Raw genomic sequence first — 21,401 nt, 5'->3', positions numbered from 1 at the left:
CTGCTCATTTTTAAGTTTCTCTCTGGCAGTGATAGTCAGAGCTTTGTTATAAGGATGCATCTCTGTTTTAAAATGTATTTACTTTGCTAGAATTCTTGAATATGGTAGTTTATAGTTTTTAGGATATTTAAAAATGTTTAGTAATTATTTTTCTTTTAATTTCCTTATTTCTTGCTTCCTTCTGGAGTTCCAGTTGTATGTATTCCATAGCTTGATATACATGTGTATGTAGGTGTATCGTGGTGGTATTTTGTGTTCTGACAAATAAAGCTTGCCTGAAGATCAGAGGGTGGAGCTAGCTAGTAGTTAACCATAGAGGTCTGGAGGTCTGTATAGACAGGACACAGGAAGTGATATGGCTGGGCAGAGAGGACTATAAGGCAGGTGGAGACAGAAGTTAGGCCCCTTTTCAGTCTGAGGAGTCGTGGAGGTAAGAGGTGACTTTGGCTGCTCCTTTACTTCTCTGATCTGTCAGCATTTACCCTGACATCTGACTCTGGGTTTTTATTATTAAGACTAATTAGAATTCGGGCTATGGTGAATATACGTATTTGCATGCATATGTATATGTTTATGTATATGTATATGTATATGTATATGTATATGTGCATGCCTTTGTTATTGTTTTGGTAGTGCTGAGGATGGGTCACAAGGCCTTTCACATGCTGTCTCTCTGGGTCACATCCCTAGCCCTCTTCTGTTTTGTTTTTAATTCAACACCACCACCCCTCCACACACACACCTCGTAGTCCATTTTGGGTGCTTCTGTCTTCGAATTAAATGACTTTTTCTCTTGACTTACCTGGTTTCCTATTTATTCTATTCAGTCATTTCCTCTCTGCTTACTTTCATGCACCCCACTTCTCTTTCAGGTTCAGTACGGGTAGTTTTGTTTGGTACCTCAGACACCCAGGCTCTTTTTGAGATTTTCCTATTTACATTATGCCATGGACTCTATTTATATTATGCCATGGACTCTCTCTATTCATATTATGCCATGGACTCTCTCTATTTACACAATGCCATGGACTCTCTCTATTTATATTATGCCATGGACTCTCTCTATTCACATTATGCCGTGGACTCTCTCTATTCACAGTATGTTGCGGACTCTCTCTAATCACAGTATGCTGTGGACTCTCTCTGGAGTAATCAGAGCTGAGCTGGCTTCTTCAGCTTTTCTCAGAGGTCCAGTCCTGCCCTGACTTGTCTGGGGTATAAGCAGACACTGGCTCATGTGTGCAGGTTGGGTTCTCGGTGTTTAACACAGAGGGGTGGAGGGAGACTCTGTTCTTCACCCTGGCTATGCCTTCCATGTAGAAAGCTGTTTCTGCTGGGAACAGAACTCTAGCTGGGTGACACTCCCACTTTTAAGATCTTTAGATGTTCAGTGTGTCAGAGATAGCTTCTGACTCATGTTTTTGACACAAAAAAGGATTATTCTGTTTCCAGTTTAACTTCTTTCCCTGTCACCAGCCACATCGTCCCATTTCTTTTCACATTTAGTATTTTTTTTCAATCCTATAGATGGAATCCAGAGCCTTATAACACACACATACACACACACACACACACACACACACACACACACACACACACACAGGCAAGCCCTTTATTATTGGATGTTGAACATTTTTGATTTACATTTTGTGCGTTGGGATAGTCCCCTCCTTTTTCCTGCCCTCCCTCCCTCCCTCCCTCCCTCCCTCCCTCCCTCCCTCCCTCCCCCCTCCCTCCTTTAGTATGCTGGCAGTTAAATCCAGACCTCAATCCTGCTCAGGACTACCAATCAGCTAACCCCCCAAACATACTTCACTGCTCATCTGGTAGCACGGTCCACAAAGCGTCCCTAAGTACCGTCCAGAGTGGCCGCCACCACTGATTGCTTTTTCCCAGACCCTTTCCTGTGCCGCCTACTCCAGCCTCTGAAAAGCGGTTGGTGTTTTTCCCTACGTTATTCCCCACTTTCTAACTGAAGTCAGTACACAAGTCCAAAGCCAGTTACTGTGTCATTTTTGTCAGAAACACAAATTTAGTTATATTATTAAAAACGATTGTCCAATTTAAAAATGCAAATAGCATTTTGGTGTTTTTATGCACTAACCAATGAAAATAGATCATGGACCTGAATGACTAATCCAACTCTATACTCCAGAGATCCCTTTCAAATAAATTGAAAAAACTTTACATTTATATTCTCTTCGATTGCACAAGTTGTTCAGCGATGCATAATTTTTGGTACACTACACAGTTGTGGGGCTGGTAGATGACTTTGTTCACTATTGCACTCATTTCTTCTGTGTGCTATAAAAATATTACATGTCATAGTAGTCATTGTTTGGTACAGACACAAAGACACCAACTCTTCCAGAATCAAAGGGGCGTGTGACAGTCAGCACCTAGAACCGACTCTGTGTTTACCTTCCTCCTCCCCCTTATATCCATCCCTCTGTGTGTGTGTGGAATCCCAGGCCTCCTTTAATAGTTGGACCGTTCTTCACCCGCTCCTCATCTATTGTTTCCATGCCAATAACTTTACATTGGGACTTATTTTCCTCTCCTCTGTTTAACACAAAATATTTGTCTCATTCTCATTTGTTGGAAATTATTTATGTACGTGTCAAAACTCCAGTAGGGTGTGAGTTCCTTAAAAGCAAAGACTAAACCTTAGTGATTTCGAGCACTCAGCACCCAGGACTATGGCTGTCAAACCTAGTGCCTGGTGAAGCCTTGCTTAATGAGTGAGGGAGGAAATTGAAAGGGCCTCCGAGTGACCCACCGGAGTCACCATTGTTCTCTGAATGAGGGCCACACGAGTCAATGTCTGCAGCTCATGTCGACCTCCCGGCTGAGGTGCATGGAGAGTAGGTGTGCACTGAGTTAGTAGTGCGGCTCCGTGCCCTCTCCCCTTCTCCATGACACGTCTCTGCTCCTGCCGCTTCTCCAGTCTCCCTTGGTCACTGAGGACACGGAAGCTTCTGGAAGCAGTGGATAGTAGGCCCCATTTGTTCTGTAGGGGACTCCACCCAGGAGTGTATTTAAATAGTAGTTTCTCAGTTCCTCTCTGAAGCATCCCTGCCCAGAGCCTTTCGTCTCTAATCACTCCTCTCTGTGATACGTCCACTTATTGGGTGTTGGTCACTCTTCACTTGCAGAACTGAATCTCGACCTGCTGTATTCCTTGGGACCTGAATGAGGTGGTGGCCACCGAGCAATCTGAGCAAAGGAAGGCTAGGCCTGTCGAAGTCAGTTTCTCAGATGTTTGCAGAGTCATGCCTTCCCCGTATCATGCACGGCCTGAGGTACTGGAAGTGCGACACTGAGTTAGCTTTGTGTAGTTCCTTTAGATGGAAGGATTGGTGAGCAAAAATGAGCACTCAGTACAAGGGTATGTGTGTGTGTACGTGTGTGTGTTCATATCACATGTGCATGCATGTGTGTGTGCATGCATGTGTGTGCTTATGTGTGTGCATATATATGTGTGTTGTGAGTGTGTGTGTGTGTGTGTGTGTGTGTGTGTGTGTGTGTGTGTGTAGATAAGAAGCTATGGAAATTAAAAGGGAAATCCTGCCTTTGAAGAGTACAGTGTACAGAGAGAAAGAAATGTTTGAGCTGAGTCTTTCAGGGTTGACTAGGAGTTCATCAAGCAGAAGAGACTGGAATTCAGCAGGAAGAAGTCACAGAACAATGACAGACACCTGAGGGAACCATTTAAAGGTGGAACCATTTGCCTTCAGCTTAGGGTTGCTGATGTTTTGATCTGCTGTCAGCTGGCACAGTGGTTTTGGACCTAATCGAGGCAGAGCATCATGGGAGGGAGGGTGTGATGGAGCAGAACTGCTCAGCTCATGATGGCAGAGAAATGCAGAGACCAAAGACCAGGAGCGAGATGAGCCCTCCAAGAACACAGTGACGACTTCCTTCCATGAGGCCCTATCTCCTGCTTCCACTTCCCAATGATACCGTCAAACAGGAACACATCAACGAATTAGCTCATTGATTAGGCAGAGTCTTCATGATCCAATTTGTTCTCTAAATTATAACCTCTGAATATTGCACTGGGGACCATGTGTTTTGAGAATACATTTCATATCCAAACCATGATCATGTACAAAGTCACATGTCTAAGTTAGGGTTTCTGTTGCTGTAAAGAGACACCATGACCACAGCAACTCTTATAAAGGAAAACATTCAATTGGGGATGGCTAGAAGTTCAGAGGTCTAGTCCATTATCATCATGATGGGAAACAGGGCAGTGTGCAGGCAGACGTGGTGCTGGAGAAGGAGCTGAGAGTTCTACATCTTGATCTGCAGGCAGTAGAAGGAGACTGTTACACTAGGCATAGCTTGAGCATCTGAGACCTCAAAGCCCGGCTCCACAGTGACACACTTCCTCCAACAAGGCCACACGTCCTAACAGTGCCACTCGCTAAGGGCCAAGCACTCAAACCCATGAGTTTATGGGGGCCATGCTTATTCAAACCACCACAGCATGGAAACCTGAAAGATTATGGTTTGCATGGAAGGGAGGCTGTGAGAAGAAATTGGTGGGAATATTAAACTATAGTCTGCACTTTATTTAATTAAAGAAAATTGTTACATAATTGTTTATTTTGTTTGCATGGCACACATGCCACAGCATGTATGTAGAATTCAGAGGACAGCTCACGGGAGCCAGTGTAGCATGAATTATTAGAAGGTCTTATTAATAAAAACAAATCTGGAGGGTTTGTATTAGGGTGAACGCTGAAAGATCAGAGAAACAGAACCAGCCACAGCTAACCTCACCTCGCCAATTCCTCAGCTGATCCTGTTTCCTCAAACTGGAAGCCTCTGAGTCCTCATCTAAATGGATCTCAGCTGAACTGCTGCTAAAAGCCTAAAAGCTTAACCAGGCTCTAGTTCCTGGCCCTCACACCTTATATACCTTTCTACTTCCTGCCATCACTTCCTGGGATTAAAGGCATGTGTCATCATGCCTGGCTGTTTCCAGTGTGGCTTTGAACTCACAGAGATCTGGATGGATCTCTGCTTCTGGAATGCTAGGATTAAAGGTGTGTGTGTCACCATTTTCTGGCCTCTGTATCTAGTGGCTGTTCTCTGACCCCAGATAAGTTTATTAGGGTGCACAATATTTTGGGGAACACAATATCACCACAAGTCAGTTCTCTCCTTCCACCGCATGAGTCCCAAGGATCAAACTGAGGTGGCCAGGCTTGGAAGCAGGCACCTTTTCCAGCTGAGACAGCTCACTGGCCCAAGTCTGCACTTTTTATGACCTGCTAAGAAATATAGAATTTCTTCCCACAAGCTCAAGCCTCCCAAATCTCAGTTATGTTCTTACTATCACACTAACTCTCTTCTTTAAATGAACTTTAACTTGCCTCACTTAAAAATGTTATTATAGAATACTTTATTACTTTAAAAATCATGTATTGGTATGCATAAATGACGGTATATAGGGAATATGAGAAGGAATACTTGGAAGTAAAGCATCATTGACGCTATGAACAAAACCCTTCCTGGTTCCCATGCTCTGTTTATTTGCCCCCTGCCTGGGTCATCTCCTTCTGTCCTGCACCTGTCTTCATCAGTCTGGATTTCATATTCCTTATTCTGCTGCTTTTTGAAGAATTATCAACTCTGTCTGTGTCTAGGCTTGCCTGATTTTGATATATCTTGAGTGCATCCTCCAGGGACTCTCCTGATACTCAGTGTGGTGGCGCTGAGCCAGGGATTCTGTGGCCGAGGGTGATTCTGGTATCACAGCCCAGCCCGGGGAGGCGATGGTCATCTCCCAGGGTAAGTTCTCCCAAGAACATGCTGTTCTAAAAATAGCAAGATCGGTCCCCTGCCCCATCTCTGTCTTCCTGTCTTGCCATGGAGTCCCTGGCACTGGAACATGTTCTGACCGATGCCACCCACTGTGTAGAGACAGCACCAAAGGGGCTCTCACCAGAGGACAGACAGACAGAACACTGATTTCGGACTTTCAGCCTCCAAAACTGCCATGAGTACCCTATACCTGGTACCCCGTACCCCTTTTTAAACAAAGTGCCAACTTCAGGCATTTGTTGTAGCAAAAAGTCCTTATCAGTATACTGTTTACCTTTGGATTTGAGCTTTAGATTTTGATTCCGAACAGAAAGGTCTATATACGCCTACAGATAATTGTCATAGTCTCAGAAGACAGAGTTCCAGGACCTAGATTAAAGCAGGCAGAGCAGGAAAGGGTGAATACAGCTATTTCAAAGTAGAATTGCTGAAACTAAGTGACTATTCAAAAGAAATGAATTTTATAAAATCAGATTTTCTTTAGAAATTGGTACTGTAAGCTGGGTGAGGTGGCTCACACCTTTAATCCCAACACTGGGGAGACAGAGGCAGGTGGATCTCTGTGAGTTCAAGGCCAGCCTGGGCTACAGGGTGAGCTCCAGGAAAGGCTCCAAAGCTATACAAAGAGAAAAAAAGAAAAGAAAGAAATTGGCACTGTATAACATTTCTAATATTAGAAATATTAAGATCTTGTTTTATTTATTGGCATATTTTGTGTTTTGACAGTTGCGTTCACGGTTCCCTGGGTTTGGGGGAATGAAAAGAGCAAAGTCATGGGCTTTTCCCCTGTGAAGCCCATTTTGTGCCTTTAAAGACAAGTAAAGAAGGCGATGTCTGCTCTGCGGTGGCTTTTGGGGTGTGGTATCTTATGACCCAACTGTGTAGCTTATGTGCAGATCCTGGTTGTTTAGCTCTAAGATAAGTCTTTCTCTCCAGGCCACAATATATTGAATTTGCCTTTTGAATTTCACCACACCCAGCTTTGTTTTTCAATACAAATCTCATGGTCTTTTTTGCAGACCGTCTATACACTATCACTGTTATTTTCAGAGCAAGTTCTCGGAAAAGCCCGACAATTTGGGCGATATTTACAAACTGTAGTTAGTTAATTTAAGGTTGTCTACACTAAGAGAGTTTTTAACTTTAAAATAATAGGTTGATTTAGCCAATTTTATTGAGACTAAAGTAATTAACTTGTAATTTGTGGTTGGCTCAAAAGAGTCACCCACTGGAAGGAGTATGATCTGGGTACTGCCCAAGCCCTCACACCAAATCTGATTGGGTGATTTGAGCAAAATAAAATGGTTTGGAAGAGGTAGTTTCCATCCAGAAAGCCATTTGTACCATACCAATTAGCCTTGCAAACCAGTTGGACTTGCTGGGTCAGAAAGCAGCCATGCAACAGGACTTAAAAAAATATAAAATGATCTCTTATGAAATGCCAGTGGAATATAATAATTGCCCTATTAGATCGACTTTAGAGAGCCAATATCTTCCCATGTTCCTCATAATTTAAACAACTCCTCTAGTAAAAGCTGGTTATTCACTAAAGTTACAGACTGGAAAACCCAGCCATTGGAGATAAAATGCCTTAGATAAATTAGCAGTGTTCACCAGTGGTGACATTCCAGTAGATCCCAGTGGTTCTGCATGCCAGTACTTGGCTGTGGGCCCCTTCGCCTTTCCAATTCAATTAGAGTAACATTCATTTAGTCCCATTCTGTAGAAATGCTGTGCTAGGCATCCTGTTGGTGCCAGACTGCCTTCCCAGTGGGCCGGGCAGCATGGGAGGATCCCAACAGTTCGTAGCAGGGTTTCCAGCATCGCTGTGATGGGAAGATATCATTTGTCTTCCGAATAGTTAAACTGGGAGGAGGAGGATATGGCTCACTCTGAACGGAGAACATCCATTGCCCTGTCTTCTCCAGTGGAAACTTAGACGAACGTGCAGCCAAGGGCAGGGAAGGAGTTGGTGTTTGGGGGGAGTTTCACAGGTAAAGTCTTCAAATCTATTTGACGTGATAAACAAAAACCTGTAACTGAATCTTAACAAGACATGAAGCATTCAGAGTTTAGAGGCCACGTCCATGGGCTGAAACAGTTTTTTTTTTTTTTGTTTTGTTTTTTTCTGCATCCGAATATGTGTACCAATTATTCCTGGAGCTTTCCTTCCTAAGCAGAAGGGAAATTTCTCTGACCGGAACAAGCTCATTTCTATCTGTACTTTAAAAATGTATAGTCTGGCACAAAGGCTTACGTCTGTACTCTCACCCTTGGGACTGAGGCAGGACAATTGCCATGAATTCAAGGCCAGCCTAGGTTACACAATGAGAGGTCATGTCTTGAAAAACAAACAAAACATTGTTTGCATCTCTTGATGGCTGCTGATGGAAATGGGGGCAGGGAAGTCAGGAAGCAGCTAGAAAAGCCGGCAAAAGGATTTTTCAAAATCCCTCTTATTTAAATGTTTAAATTGTAACAGAAATCCACTTATGAGTTCTGACCTGTTTTCGGTACTGGAAGGTAACACAGGTACAGTTAAAGCTTCAAGCCTAGTTGTTGGGTGCTCTGTCCAGAGAGACGCTTTCAGGAGCTCAGGCACTATTGACCTTGTAAGAATCACCCTGGCTGTGTGCACTCATTTATGTGACAGCTGTTAAGGCTGTGATGTCTAGATCAGGCTACCACAAACACAAGCCCAGTGGAACTTCTCAACACCCAAGGCCTTGAAAACACGCTTGGCCGGGAGGGGAGAGTAGGCGCTTACATTTCGTGGTGCTTCCCCCACCCTCTTCTTTTCTTTTCATTCTCTCCCCACCCCCAATCTTCCATCTTAGGCGATTCATGGAGACAGTCTCACTATATAGCTGAACCTCAAACTCATAGACATCCTCCTGCCTCACTCTCCCAAGCCCTGGGATTGCCTTGTGAACTATCTGGGCGTGGAGGCACAGCTGTTTCTAAGCCCGTTCACCCCATTGAAAACATGAAGCTTTGATTTATTTTTTCCTTCTAATGATCTTTTGGCTGCTACTCCATAGATCAGGTCACAGCACTACATTTTGAAACTAGAAACCTTAAAGCAAAAGAGGAGGACATTTGGTGTTTTTCTGTCTGGGGTCCCTCTGTGTGAGACCATCTACACTCCTTCTTTGAACCCAAGTATGCCTAGGCAGGGCCCTGTTTACCTGTGAACTACGAAAACCATCTCACCATGGCTTAGCAGTCAGGTATCCGAAACAGAGGAGCTTCACTGATGTCACTGAAGGGAGGGGCGTGGCTCAGGAAGGGAGAGGCGTTACCTGGGATCACCAGACAAAAACTGCGTCTCCACTCAGATCTGACCTCACCTCTTACCATCCGTTCCCCTGGTCACGAATGGAGTCTGTGGATTCTAAGTTGCTCGTGGGTCCTCACTCTTGGCCCTCAGCCTAGCTGTCCTCCCTACTCCATCAGACAACTGGAGTTTCTAGAATAAATGGAAACTTCAATCCATGGCTTGATGTCGAGTTCTAACGTTTAAACTTCTCTCTCAGACCAATCCCTTTTCAAAGGGAGCGATGCCCAGGTATTCCAGAAATTCCTATGTTTGTTTTCTCTTAACCCTGAAGGAAAGTGGTTTCTTTCTCTGTGGGATGAGGAAGATAATATGTAACTTATCGAATGTCTGTCGTATACCAGGCACTATCCTAGCACCTCATGTGCACTAACTTATTAAGTCTCATTTCGACCACACGATGTACATGATGTTATTATCCCCATCGTACAGATAGCGAATCCAAGGAATGGAACACAAATCTGTTTGCATATACACTTCCCCTTTCTATTAAAGAATGACAAAACAATCAATAAGCAAGACAAAAATTTACTTCTTTCTAATCAGACTTCATTGTTTACTCAATAAAAATAAAACACAATATGAAATAAGGAGAAAGTGTATCATCCTTCAGGATCCTAGCCTGGTGCTAAATGTATCACTGTGCGTGACCCTGTGTTCATGCACAGGGTCCTAAAATCCTGTGGAGATAAAAGAGAGGTGAAAACTGTGTCCACAAGGTGGCGCTCATCCTTCCCAACAAAGGGTACCGGCGGGAACCCTTTAGACTGTGTTCTCAGCACTGCTGGAAGACTCAGGTGCTAGACGGCCTTTAGTTTCCCAGGCCCAGAGCTTTTCACTGAGGCAAGTTGAGAAGAAAGATCTCCTCAAAGGGGCTGTACCTGTTCTGCTGAACGTGAGAACATGTTCGGGTGCCCAGGGCTCCGCTTCCAATCCAAACTTAACTGCAATTTTCTTCTGATCTCAGGTCTATCACTTACTAGTTGTATGACCTCAGGAAGGTCACCTAACCTTCCTACGGCCTCGGGTCCTCATCCATGAAATGGTGACAATCGTCAGACCCACCTCATTCTGCGTCACACACTCACAGAGGACGCCTTCGTGGCCTGTGAGGTAGCAACTTCTGTAGTGGGCTGTCACATACAGCTGTGATTTCTCTTGGCGCAGAGTGCACTGTTGAGGACAGCAACTTAGGTTCCTTCTTTGAACAAGTGTCTATGAGTTGGTAGCTGGTCGTGAGAGCCAGAGAGACTGGTGGTGTGTCTCCAGCCAGCTAGCTAGTCACGAGCCGAGGACCTAGGAGGGAAGACAACGACAGCAAAGTAAAAATTTTAAAGTAAATAATTAAAAAATTGCAAAGGAAGGCAAAGCAGGTGGTTCTGCCTGGTCGGGGGTCCCGGAAGGTGTCTGAGAGTTACAGCGAGGACCTCTGGTCGGGGGTCCCGGAAGGTGTCTGAGAGTTACAGCGAGGACCTCTGGTCGGGGGTCCCGGAAGGTGTCTGAGGGTGAGTTACAGTGAGGGCCTCTGGTCGGGGGTCCCGGAAGGTGTCTGAGGGTGAGTTACAGTGAGGGCCTCTGGTCGGGGGTCCCGGAAGGTGTCTGAGGGTGAGTTACAGCGAGGGCCTCTGGTCGGGGGTCCCGGAAGGTGTCTAAGAGTTACAGTGAGGACCTCTGGTCGGGGTCCCCGGAAGGTGTCTGAGGGTTACAGTGAGGACCTCTGGTCGGGGGTCCCGGAAGGTGTCTAAGAGTTACAGCGAGGACCTCTGGTGCAAAGGAGGTGACTCCCAGCTGCAGGGGAAAGAAAAGATGCTTGCATAGGCCCTAGTGAGGGAAAGAAGCAGCTAAATTCAAACATCTGAGCAAAGCATGAGGTGAGGGGGCTGAGGGCTTAAGAGACCACTTACTGGATAGAAGGGTGCTTCAGAGGGCTTTAAACAGGGGTGGGGCATCACGTGATATAGTTCTAAGAAGACCAATTTTTAAAATGACTGAGAAGTGAAAAACAGAGACCTGTTCAATGCGGTAACACTTTGAAGGTAGACAGAGATCCAGCAGCCTCCCTCCCCAAGTCCATCTTCTTCAGTTCTCTAAAGGTGGGTAAGGCGTGAGCTGTCATACCTAAGCAGGCCAGTCAACATAAGGTCCTGCTTGTCATCAATGTGTAGGCTCAGGCCCACTGGCAAGGCCAGATGACAGGGTGTAAATTTTCCTGGAGACAAGTTCCTCTTCTGGCTGGCCCTGTGTCCCCAGCCTTTCCTTCTCCCAGTGTGAGATTCCTGGGGATATTTCTGTTTCTTGAGATCCATTGTTTCAAGAGTCTGATAGTCGAGGGAGAGGCTCACGTATCTGTTCAAACTGTTTTCCTTCCTGCCCAGACGGTTGCGTTTCCCCGCTCAGAAGTTGAGGAAGCATCATGAGAAGTGAACTGAAGAAGTGAGATGGCATTGGAAACACTGCTCAGGAGCTCTGTATTATTTCAGCCCCAGAAGGAGCGTGGGAGTAAACCAATGGCAGGAAACGGATGGATGTAAGAGGCTCGGAAGACCCGTAGACTAGACAGGCTTGGTAGACCAGATGTCTGAAGGGCAGAGTCAAGGTTTAAACAGGAGGGTTGATGGTGTTGTCATCCCCCGAGACAGACTCTTGTACACGTAGCAGTTTGGGAGTGAGGTTCGTGTCTAGGTGAGTTTTCCATTCGAGGGGAACAGTTGAGTCCAGGCTGTGCCTTTCTCTATACATACTGTATAAAACGGTGGTTTCCCAGGCTATCTCTTGCCCTCAGAAAGTCCATCTTACAAATAGCTTTTGACCCCATTTTGAGGGGAAAAGACAACTGTAGCCCTTGGGTGGTCCCACAGACCTCACCATCTGTCCGGCAGCACCCATGCAGCACAAGCTAATAACTGCCTCATTCCCGGCAACAGAAAGGGTGAATTGAGAATGGACGGGTGAGGGAGTACTTGACTGGGTGCTGGGAATCGAACCCAGGTCCTCTGCTAGAGCAGCGGATACTCTTAACCACTGTCATATCAGGGAGGCCAGGCCAAAGAACTCATCAGTCACACCAGGCCAAGGAAAGGCCACAACTTCCCCTTGCCGCCATAACATGGTGGGCGCCTAGCACTACGGTGGCATGGTGCCACTGACCTGACACCCATGGTATGTCAAGGATGGAGAGGCAGAGAGCTCTCAACGGCCCTGCAGTTTCAGCTTGGCTAGGTCCTATCTGGATCTGCACCAGGTGTTTTTTTTTTTTTACTTCACATCTGGACGCCACGCTGGAGCCTTTCTTTCAGCGTAGACCCCTGCAGCAGCCGGTCTGGGGCTGTCATCTCAGTTGCACAGTCTCCATTAACATTTACATCAACCCACTTCTGAAACCTTCTGCACTCTGTCACAGCCTCTTAGGTCACACTCATTGGCAAACCACACATATTGTACACGTAAAGGGATGTGTTTAGTGTGTGATGCGAGAGTTACTCTTCAGTAATTAAGATTTGAAGAACCCATTTTTGCCTCTGCCAGATTACCAATGTAGGCGAGACGGTCTGGCAAATACCACCCTTGAAAACACTGGACCTTGTGAACTTATTCAGTAAACTTGGTTGTGGAAAGACACAGCCATGTTCATCTATGCTTCTGGCCTGGTGCACTCGGGGCAGGAATTGTTTTAGTAGGAGGTGTTGGCTCAGTGGTTAAGAGTACCCGCTGCTCTTGCACAGGGCCTGGGTTCGATTCCCAGCACCCACATGGCAGCTCATCACCCTCTGGAATCTGCCACCTTCTTCTGATCTCCATTAGCATCAGGCACACATATGCTGGACAGATATTCATACAGGTAAACATCGGTACACAGAAAAATAGAATGAAGGAGGAGAAAGAAAGGAAGGAAAGATGGCGGGCAGTGGTGGTGCACGCCTTTATTCCCAGCATTTGGGAGGCAGATGCAGGTGGATCTCTGTGAGTTCGAGGCTAGCCTGGTCTACAGGGTGAGTTCCGGGATAGTCAGAGTTGTTACACAGAGAAACCCTGTCTAGAAAAAAAAAGAAGGAATGAATGGAGGAAGGAAGGAAGTTGTCAGTTCTAATAGGGGCTGGAGAGATGGCTCAGTGCTAAATTCATCTACTTTCTCCCTTGCTAGATATTGTGATGGGAACGAGGACAGTGGAAGGAGGTGGGTATGGGGTAGCTAGAGTACCGGGGGATTCAGGCCTGCCTGGATGGCCCTGTTTTCCTGACAACAGCAGCCTGTTCGGTCCAGGAGCTTGAGCCTGGTTTCAGCTAGGCAGGAAAGGCCCCCTTCTCTGCTTGGGGCTGTCCGGCTGTGCCTGTGGGTTGTCCAATGGCAGCGGGCAGCAGTTCCAAGGACTGCAGTTGTACCCAGGCTTCTCCACTCTTGGCTGCAGCTGCAGAGCTCAGGGGCAATTGTGGGGCCCTTCGGGCAGCTGGGACCCACTGGAGAGGGGACTCCTGCCACTATCAGTGATTAGACACACCAAGAATGACAGTGTTCATATTTACATCCACAGGTATAAAATGCGTCGCGTCTTGCATTCTGGCACCGATAGAGAATATAAAAACGTAAAAGAGACAGCAACACAGCACAGAGGTTTGCGACCACAGTCTGAGGGCTGTGCCAGGGGAGGATGGCGTCACTTCCATGTCATGGAAGCATAATTCCTGCTGGTCTCTTCTCCTGCCTGACCATTATGCAAACGAGTTGCATCCAGCCCTTCAGGCAGCAGTGGCCTCCTCGCTTTCCTGAGGGCTATTGTCAGATTGGCTGACACTGGCTTTTCTCTCCCATGTGTCCCCCCAGGAGCTGAGTCAGTCCACACCAGCCCATAGCACCCTCTGAGCGGCTTGAATGTTCACACAAGCAGTTGGCGGCAAAAGAATTTTGTCCCTGTGTTTTCCTGTAATCTTTTGACCCTTCCTTGTTTTCAAGCCAGAATGTGGGCATCTATCGACTCAGAGAATAAACATGTGTCTTTCTGAGTCAAGCTCAAATGGATCAAACCTGCAGGTAATAAAGTGTTCTCAAGCAAAGTTAATGGTTTCATCGAACACACCATTATCCGGGAACAAGATTTCCCACCACAGAGGGTCCGTTGGTGGATCAAGAGCAGCAGGCTGTGCTGACTGTTACCGAGGACATCCAGAACATCGGCTGCCAGTTTGTTTCGGATGAGGACAACAGAAACCTCGGTGACCAGGGTGACTGTCCCTGGTCGCAGGCAGAGCCTGAGGAGGCTTCGAGATGCCCGAAGTAGCTAGAGAAGGTGGCTCTGGAGTCTGCCCTGATTCAGGAGGGCTGAGGCAGTATTCAGGAGGCAGAGGCAAGTGGATTTCTGTGAGTTCGAGGCCAGCCTGGTCTACAGAGTGAAGTCCAGGACAGCCAGAGCTACACAGAAAAACCCTGTCTCAAAATAAATAAATAAATAAATAAATAAATAAATAAATAAATAAATAAATAAATAATAAAAACCAAACAAACAATTGTTAATAAAAATAAAAGTCATGGAATTATATTACTTCCAGACTCCACACTTGTTCCTTTGACTTGGGAAAATATTTTTATGTCCCTCCCCTTTCCCAAATGTCTTAAAAGACCTGTATCAGGATGGGAAACATCTTCTGAGTCCTGAGGAGTTCTCCTTGGCTTGGAAGAGCTAACTGGAGCATGTGCTGAGAGGGGCCCTGAGGAGGATGCCTCAGAATGCTGTTTCCAAACATTCTATGCATACTTTCCTCATTTATAACTACTGCAGCCATGTGATAGACAACATGTAATTCTAGACAGCACTGTATCATGTTTTCTTCCCGCATGCTATAAAAGACACAAAACCGTCAGCTTTCAGAGAACAACTGCATGGTGCTCCCTGAATTTATTCCAAGGGTTTCTTAGAGTTTACTTCCAAAATAGAAAGAACGTAGGCCGCCGTATTAGCTTGAGGAAAAGTGTTATTCTGCTGTGAGGAAATAAGTTAATTATAAGGAAAGGGGGGGAAGGTCCACATCCTTGATTTATAATATTTCCCTTATGTCTTAGTTAGGGTTTGCTGTTGCTGTGGTGAGACACCATGACCACGGCAGCTTTCTTATAAAGAAAACATTTAATTGTGGTGGCTCTCTTACAGCGTCAGAGGTTATCACGGCAGGGAGCATGGCGGCGTGCAGGCAGAGGTGGTGCTGAGCTGAGAGGCCTACATCTTGACCTAGAGACAGAAGTAAGTCAACTGAGGGAAGCTTGAAAAAAAAGAGACCTCAAAGCCCGCCCCCACAGTGACACACTTTTCCAAAAAGGCCACACCTTCTAAGAGTGCCACTCCCTGTGAGCTTATGGGGGCCAAATACATTCAAACTACCACACCTTATTTTCCCCAAGATTCCTGTAACAGTATCCAAACACATCATGCAAGAAAACTCCTTCACCTACTGGGATCATTATCTGCTTTACCAATAAGAATTTGCATATAAGCTATGAACTTTTAAAACAATTTAATCATAGAGATAGGCAGTATCTGCTCAGAAGAACCTTCTGGATTAGAAACCAGAACCCTTCCATGGGAAAAAAAAATACTTTGAAAAATCTTCCCTTTGTGGAACTTTCTGCTGAACTTGAGACTGGGATTGCCTTTGAAGGAGAAAAGTGCGGTATGGGTGAAATGGAAGTGTGATGTACTCAGAGTGGCATGTAACACCTTCATTCCATCTGCTTAGCAGGTGCTTGTGAACTAATAGTGTTGGGCTCACACATGAGCTTGCTGGAGTCCAGCTCACAGGTAAGACCCTGATGCTCTGATCTTACTGAGTAGCCAGCAAGGGCCTCACTTTTCAAGTGTATCCACCAGTGCTGTGTAATCCACCGCCTTTCTCATTCACCAAGGAGACTGGATCCTACAGATCCAGGGCGTGCCGTGGAGCTAGCCATGTCTCTAATGGCTCCCCTAGTCGGGCCCACACAGAGCTGGTGACAACGGCAGAAGCCAATGGCCACCGAGGAGCCACCCCTGCTGGCCCCATTCCATGCTGTACAGGCGGAATACACATGGCTATGAGACCTTGAACTGTAACCCCAAGCCATGTGACAGAGGTATGACGGGACTGGAAACAGGAGCAACAGACTGCTCAATTAGAAGGGAGGTTAGCTCTTATGGGAGGAGTGTGTCTGGCAGTCTTTGAATTAAGCATCAGATGTCAAAAGCCATGGCCTAATTAAAAGAAGGCCTTGCCACAATGAATGGGTAGAGGGAAGCCCTCTGATCATTCCTACTGTGTCTATAGATGAAATGTCTAGGTGGTCAGGAAAGGCATAACCAAGTCAAATTAATATTGTACCAAACATTATTGAATATTCTTGCCTTTTAATTGAATATTCTTACATATCTTAGATTCCCAGAGTTACATAACATGAATTATTCATTATTACATAAGTTATCCTAGCTCAAAATAACAAACTTATCCCACAGTTTTTGAATATCGGTAATTAAGTAGTTTGTCTAGATGGTTCTCTCTGAGGGGTCTTTCAGAAGGCAAGTCCCAGGGGCAGAGTCAGGGGCGGTCAATGTTTTCAACATTTGATTCAGTGCTCGAGATGACTTATTTAAGTGGCTGCCAGCAGGAGGCTTCCGTTCCTCACCCCATGGACTCAGCGTGGCCCCGAGTGTCCTCATGACATGGAATCTGCCTTTCCCTGGAGCAAGTGACCCAATGGCGAGACAGATGCTGCAAAGCTTCCTCATCCGACTCTTAGGACACACCCTTTCTCCTACCAAACCCCATTCATTAGAAGGCGTGACTGACCCAAACGTGGATATGAGCTTTGTCTTTTGAAAGAACTGTTGGAGAATGTGTGGACATAGTTTAAACCCTCCCCATGCAGTATCTACCCAGGATGTCACAGTCAATGCTGGCTACGTGATTTGAGAAACCCATTGCAAAATAAAAATGCAAAACTCCTATGTAGGCATTGCTAAACATTTCAAGATAGTGACAGAATATTAAATCAAGTGTTGCCTGAAATCAGAAAGAGAGAGGCCAGACCCACTGTTTAATAACTGGTAATTCTTGGGAACAGCATTTAGTATCTCTGAACCTTAACTCTGTTCTCTAGTTATTTAAAATGGGCATGACTAATGAATTAAGTTTCCTATAAGTGGGGATGCTTCATTTCAGAGGAATGAATGGAGTCATTCCTGCATGTGGCTTTCTGTGGGCATTTAGTGACACTGACATTATAATGATCTTTGGTGTTCATGAAGAGTCGGGCAGAAACACATGACCAAGGCCGGCTATGTAGCTACTGATCATAAACATCTCGAAGCAGAAATAGCATGGCATGGTATCGGCAGCACCAATATTGCCCAGCATGGACTCATCCACTCAGGAGTGTGACACATGTTCTGTAAGTTACAGAAAGAATTGCTGAGAAGATGTATTCCTAAAATGGCATGTTTTAAAGTGCTCTACCACGCAGGCCAAGGGGCTCTGTTTTAAGGAAATCCATATAGAAAGATTAAGTTTTCGTTGGCTGTTTTAAGGAGAGGCACTCATTAGCACCCTTAGAAATTGTTGCCATGATCTAGTTTCTATTAATAACTCAGTGGATGAGACTGAATATTAAACAGAAACTTTCTCATAGCAATATTCTCTTTGGGCAGCTCAAAAAAAAAAAAGTTAAGAATAGTCCTTCATGAAGCCTTCATTTTAATAACTGCAAAATAACTTTATAAAGCACTATAGTGCCAAACTGACTTTTCATCTTTTTTCATTTTTTAATTGAAAGACTTTATGTGTGTTAGTGTATGTATGTGCACCCGGGAAGTCCGGAAGAGGGTGTTGGATCCCCTGGAACTGGAGTTAGAGACAGTTGTGAGCCTCCGTGTAGGTCCCGGGACCCCAACCCCAGCCCCGCAGAGCATCATCAGGGCCGTCCACCCAGCCCCCTTCCTGTCTGCTCACACAGCTGAGCAGGACCCTGGGAGGCAAACAGCAGCCAGCCGAGCAAGCGCCAAGTCCCAGCTACTTCCCGGGAGCGCGGTGGCTGGGGCTCCAGAGACCCCAGGCCCAGCTACTTCCCAGGAGCGCGGTGGCCCCCGTCAGGAGGGTCTAATCTGTGCGGAGCAACTGGCCTCCCAAAGCAGGCCTAGCTGCTGCTCATTCGTGGGGTGGACATCTCAACAGGAAGTGCTAGGAGGACAGAGCTATGGTCTTCTCACAAATGAACCAAGGCGGGAGAGCGGCCAGCAGACACCCCCCCCCCCCCCAGCTTTGCTCTTTACCTCTAGACGGGGTCCTTCCGAGCAATACTCTTCTACTTCCCAGGGAACTTCCTTGTGTGTTCCCAACCCAAAATTAGTTCCTTAATTTGAAACAGCTATAAACAAACATCACAGATGAAATCCTGGAGCTGGGCTCTCTTCTCCACTCCCCACCCTCACACACACATACACACACACACAGACACACACACATATATACACACACAGACACATACACACGTACACACACACAGACACACACAGATATACAGACACACACACAGACACACACAGATACTCAGACACACACACGTACACACACACAGACACACACACAGACACACACAGATACTCAGACACACACACGTACACACACACAGACACACACAGATACACAGACACACACAGATACACAGACACACACACACACACACACACACACACACACACACACACACACTTTTGCCCCTGCTCTTTCCTTTGCTCTCAGCTCTTTTCCTTTGTTCACACACAAGGAAGGGCCTGCAGTGAGTTTTTCTGAAATCCCATCGCAAGTTTCCTGAAAGATAGTTCAATTTCATTTTGACAGGAGAGACTTACATTCACATTAATTCAGTCAGTTACCTCTTAGATCTAAATGAACTCCAGTGATGTCAGAACCCGGACGGTAGCTCTCCGTGGGCTTTGAGGCCGCCTGAAGCTCTGCCGTTTGTCCGTCGGGCTTTGTAGCCCACCATGGCACGGGAAGCCCCTCTTCTAGCCGACCTGGGGCCATGCTTTCTCCTTTTTCTCCTCTTCCAGTCTGTTCCACTCCTCTCTCCTTCCCCGTCTTTATTCATCTCACCCCTTCCCACCGTGTATCAACAGACTCCGGAGACTTGGCTTCCTTGGCTCACCCCAGCTCCTTGGTTTGCCTGCTTTCTTGGCCTTTCCTGGGCTCTATTGTCTAACTCCACAGGGGACCGCAGTTTCCCGTTTCCTTGGCTTTTGGCTTTCGATGGGCTGAGCAGCGAAAGGCATAGGAGAAGGCAAGTTAGGGCACGGTGGGGCATCTCACGTCCCCTTTTCTTGGAGAGGCCTTGCCAGCTGCTTTTCTCACTCCAGCTGCTCTCAAACAGCACCTTCTTGTCTCAGCAAAAATTTGCCAAGAGTTCCTGCACTGTGGTTCTGGTTTATAGGCTCTGTTTACATCTTCTCTGCAGGTTTGGTGGCACAGGAAGCAGAGGCAGGGGGATTGCCATTAAGCTAGCTGGGGCTTCATATCAAGTACAAAGCCAGTCAAGAATACATAGAAAAACAACCCCAAATAGCCAATGGTCTGGAGAGATGATTGACCAGCTAAGAGTACTTGCCCCTCTTCCAGAAGACCTGGATTCGGTTCCCAGCACCCACGTTAGGCAGCTCACAACTGTCTGTAACTCCAGTTACAAGGAATCTGACACCTTCTGGCCTCTCTGGGTACTGCACACACATGTGCATACACTGAAATACACACACACACACACACACACACACACACACACACACACACGACAGTAAACAAAAACAAAACACAACTTTAAACAGGACAACAAGCCCAGCCAAACAAACACACACAAACGGAGGACCATTCTAACATTAGCCATGGGGAGCTCCCGGCTTCTGAATGTTGCAAATGGCTACACCACCACTCTACTTAAGTTCTTGGTTCTGGTCCTTCATCACACATACAAGTTCTGGTATTTCCTCTGAAAGACCTGTAGGGCATCTTTCCCCTAATTGGATCCTGAATAAAATAGGGGTCCAAACTATAACAATGATCAGAATAAATAATAGATCAGAGGTTTTCAGGGGTGGAATGTTGCCTTGTACAGCCTTATTCTATGTTTACTTTGGTTTTTATACAGGAGTTATGTCATACAAAAGCAGCCAATGAAACTTAATGTTAATGGTCAGTTTGGGGTGTGACGTGGAAGCAGTATGTCTTACAGAGCGCTACTCCTGTATTCACCTGGAGCTTCTGTTCTTGTCTGGATCCTCCCAAGTGTGAAAAGGAGGCGTCTCTGCCCTGGCCTTACTGTTCCGTGCTTTCCAGTTAACTGGGAGACTGCGAGGGGTTTCGTTCCCGTTAGTGCACGGTCACATCAGCCTTGTGGCACTGTCTCGGAGCGCTGGTCATGTGGCCTCGGTTGTTACAGCATTGGCACTCTTGACTATCACCTAATGGCAGTGCATCCTCGTTTATGAATCCGACAGTTGTTTGTTACAGCTGTGGCTTTTAACACTTTGTGTCCAAGCCTTTAGGAATTTCATCAAAGGAATATGCACATAAACCATGATTGTGAGCATGTGTATTCCTCTGTGCAAATACACTGGATGTGAGCACACACACACACACACACACACACACACACACACACGCATGCACAGAGAGAGAGAGAGAGAGAGAGAGAGAGAGAGAGAGAGAGAGAGAGAGATCCAGATATACCCTCCATATAAATCTCAGCTGGCTTGTCCACCTTAGACTAAGAACTCCACACGTACACACTGTGGTCCGTGGTCATATATAATGTTTTCTGTTCCTAACCAGGACGCCCTGGGCGATGCCTATACACGTAGCCACGTAGTTTTATCAGTAACTGTCTTCCCATTCATGACCTTTTCCGTGGTGAATTTAACTTCAGAACACAAACTTTTACACTATTTGTCTGTCAGCTATTTTGAGCTAGCTCACTCTCCCGCAGACAGTCCTATGCGTTGCTTATGGTACGGGATTCCTCCACTGTGATACTCAAGGCTTCTGCACAGGAAGCAGCCATTTCCTTTGAGATCTTTTTCTGTCTTATTGGCACCACGTGAGATAAGGTTCTGGGCCTGGGGCAGAGATTTATGGGCTTTTGTTGTTGTACGATGTGTATGTTATTTTTCCGTAGGCCCAGGGCCTCGGACTTCCACTTTGCGATTGATCTGGGTGTGAGCGGAACGTG

The sequence above is a fragment of the Peromyscus maniculatus genome, chromosome 13 (genome assembly GCF_049852395.1).
Source record: "Peromyscus maniculatus bairdii isolate BWxNUB_F1_BW_parent chromosome 13, HU_Pman_BW_mat_3.1, whole genome shotgun sequence".
Taxonomy (NCBI): Eukaryota; Metazoa; Chordata; class Mammalia; order Rodentia; family Cricetidae; genus Peromyscus; species Peromyscus maniculatus.
This window is presented reverse-complemented; position numbering follows the sequence as displayed.